Genomic DNA, 4,064 nt, shown 5'->3' on the forward strand with positions numbered 1-4,064 from the left:
GTGCGCCAAATCTAATAAACCCCATCAAATATGGAAATTGTACACCTTCTGGAAAAGTTGGAATACCGAATTTTTGGGTACTATATTGTCCCATCTGGGATGTTTGTGGAACAATTATTATTATATTTTTACCAAGCAAAAAGTATGCAAAATCGGGTTCACGGACATAATAATGATTGGGAAGACATCACCACTGACATCATTAGGAAATATTTAACTGAAAGTCGGTAAAACGGGTCCAAAAAGCTCAAACACGTTCAAATACCGCCATTCCAAATTCCAGAACATGACATATTAATCTTATTTTTATAAGTTGCTGATATAATATAACAAAACTAAATTGATAAATACCTCGGGCCAAACTCCTGATATCAACCCTTACAACTTTTTTGGTTCAGGTTAAAAAAAAATTAAAAAAATCCTCCAACGAAAGATCAAGATTAAATAAAAATTGGGGAACCAGTACCCTTAGAGTGTAACATACCGAGCCTTAAATTTTGGTTTAACTAAGCTCATTACTACTCCAATGAATGTCCAAAGTGGATAGACAACTCATTAAGAAACATAACTTTGGTAATTCTCCAGAGAACCGTAGATTTTGTTATGTTTGCAATACATTTATTGTCACCTCCAACTAGTAGTTAATTCTTATTGTTGACCGTATTTGTTATAAATTGCAAATAAACTTTCTATATTTCGACGGAATATTGTTTTGAGGACCAATAGCAAGAGTTTTGCACAAAAACCCGTATAGTGTTTACATAATTTGTTGCCATAAACGAACAATTAATATGAAATTTTTTACAATGTTGGCCTTTGCAATACATTTGTTGTCTAACTGTATGTACATTAGAGTGGCCCCAAAACAACATTTTTTTTTTTTTGGATTTCCTACCCCCTAATTTTTTTCGTTTGATCCAAAACCCTTATATATGAAACTTTATGGCGATCGGTTAAGGTTAACCCGTGCCAACCTAGCGATATTTGTTTCCATATAAATTTGTATGGGGCCAAAATGGAATTTTCACGAAACTGCTCTAAAGGCCGCAATTATTGTCCAATCGAAGAGAAAAGTTTACCAGTTCATTTGTGTGGCTAAACAAAAATTTATGTAAATCGGGTAAGATTTTGTTATTGCTCCAATAGTATATTTAATATAGCCTTATATTAAAATCCAGCAGATTTTCACAATTTTTTGTAGGATTACTTGTTAACCACATAAATGAACTGTAAAATTTTCTCTTTGATTGGACAATAACAATGGCCTTTAAAGCAGTTTCGTGAAAATTCACCTTTGGCCCCATACAAACTACTATGGAAACTTGGAGATCCCAGTGGCACGTGTTAACATATTCCGTTAGTGCTCAAACATTGGCAATCATAAAATCTAATAAAACTAAACACTTTAGGGTGGTGCCGCATAGAAATTCGACATAGATTTTTTAAACCCAAACTAGTACATACATGACGGAAAGTGTGTCTGCGTACTCTATAATTTGTAATAATTATTACCAATGTTTCAAATTTTGACAGTTGTATGAAGGAAAAGTTGCTGAAAAAAAAAATGGGTCAGGAACATTTAGTAAGTAAAAAGACACACCAAGAGTGTATAGCACCTCTCATACCAAGTGCGGATATTATTCGAATGTCCGGCACAACTTTCGAAAACGATATCACTGTCGAAGGATTGGCAAATGTTTTTCGGGTGTACACAAGCACGTTGTTCTTTTGTTTGTCAAAAGTTTAAAAACGATATCATTTTCGAACATTTTGCGAATGTTTTTTCTTTACAAGAAAAATTGTTTCGAGAAACATTTTTTACTTCGGAAATTTTTTACGTTTTAAAAAATAATTTTATGTAGTTCGCGAAAAATTCCCATTTGCTTTTTTCAAATATTTTCGATATAAATGCTACTTATAATATTAACAAGAAGTGATGATAAACACAACATATAGCTTGGTTACAAATACAAGACAACAATGTTTATAAACTCCCTGTAGGAAGCATGGGGACATGTGTCGACATGTCACCACGTTGTCTACTATTATGGTGACAAAGTCAACACTTTGTCAACAGGTTGTCAACAATTGATACTTTTACCTAATAAGAAGAAGCATTGTTTATATTGAAAACTGATAGCCCAACAAAGCATCTTCTTATTTTTCTTCATTTTCTTAATTGATTGACGTAAAATAAGGCGATTCGTCAAAGTGTTTTTGTGAAAAATCAATAAAATATATAATTTTAATAACAACAAGTATGAGCAAAGGAAATTAGAAAAGGAAAGTAACAGACAATGAAAAAATATACAATTCTATATCGAAATGCAAGTTCTGAGGCGGCTGACAACATTTGTTGTGAAACTTCGACTATTAGAAATTTTATGGAATCTTTAGAGAAGATGACGAATATTGTTCCGTCTCGCTGGAAATGATGAACGCAACTTACATCTGATATTTGGCCACGGCATAATAATGAGTTAGAATGTTAAAGGGTTATTTGGCAAATTGATTGCGAGATTTTTGCAACGTTTATACGGCTGTAATGTAAGAAAATTTAAGGACATTTTGTTTATTTATGCTTATTTATACATGTTTATTCTTTTCAATTCTTAGATGTTATATCAATATTCAGCGAATCGCCTAATAAAAGCGAAGTGCAGCAGAAGAAGAAATATTTTAAGCAGATAAATCACACCAATTCTTATGGCCAAGAACCACCAATTCTTAGGCGATGATATTTCTGACAATGAAAACGATATTTTTTATTATTGGTTAGTCAGCCTTGAAAACATTGGCTTTATTTACTAATTTTGTGCTTATGTGGAATCTTGGGCGTAGCCCTTTATAAGGATAAAAAGACTGTAATACGCAATTTGTACTTTTTAGTATTTTCATAATTATATGTTATTCTTTAATAAAATATACTACTTAAACAAAAGTATAAGTTCATCGTCTTATAAAACACACTATATAGCCTTTTAATCTATAAAAAGTTTCAAATAGCCAAAAAAACTTAATAGTGAACAATTTGGTACCAATGTCTCCATATGACCCTTTATGTACTATTGACTCACTACTTCCAATGTCTCTACTGACTTACTACACACATGGTTCCTCAGGAACTACTGACTTACTATTGACATACTAGTTCCATTGTCAGTACTGACTTTCGAATGACACGTTCATACAAAATGTCTATAGGAAATTACATTAGTTGTCTACAGTTTGTCAGTAGTACTGTTGACAATGTCAGTAGTAAGTCTGTATAGATTCACTATTTACATTTCCTACAGGGCTGTTACACGCATTGAATCGCAAACATTACAAAGAAGAAAAGTTACATAACAGAAAAATCAAGAGACGTCAGATAAAGTTAAACATGTCATAAAATCGAAACTCCGCCAATAATGCTTTTTCGGCACTATCGTAAAAACTATCATCTTTCATTCGCTAATAATATTATTAACGACATTCGAATTCGAAGGTTTTCCTGCCACAAACTGAGCGACGAATGAATCGTTTTTAATTCGTTCTCGAGTGTCGTTTTCGAACAAAATATCCGCAAAACTATCGAAAAACATTCGAAAACGGATCGTTTGCGATAGCAATGGTATGGGCGGCATACACTTTTTTTATTTGTCTATGGTTGCGAGTTTTTCTGTGAAAAAAGTCGACGTCACGTAAAATTTTTATTATTGGTAGAATGTATAAGTACATTTTGAGAACTTTTCGCATGGATGTGAAAAAATAATGTCATCCAAAAAAATAATGTCGTCATTTGAGCGGTCGTTTCAGAGCTACAATAGAATACCGTCCCAGTTTTGACATGGGATCTGAGAATAATGTTGCTTAAAAGGTGACTAGGTCAGTCTTTCATTCATCGGAGTACAAGACCCCTCATCTCTAAATGTACTCTCTTTCTGACAAAGATGAGGACAAAATAAATAATAATGTTGACCTTGTATTAGTATAGCGTAACAATATTTCAATCAAGAACCTATTTAGAGAAAGGATATTTTTAGTCGAAAATTATTTTATTTCTATAATGAAACAAAAGAATA

The sequence above is a fragment of the Musca autumnalis genome, unplaced genomic scaffold (genome assembly GCF_047663935.1).
Source record: "Musca autumnalis isolate F117 unplaced genomic scaffold, ASM4766393v1 scaffold_2, whole genome shotgun sequence".
NCBI lineage: Eukaryota > Metazoa > Arthropoda > Insecta > Diptera > Muscidae > Musca > Musca autumnalis.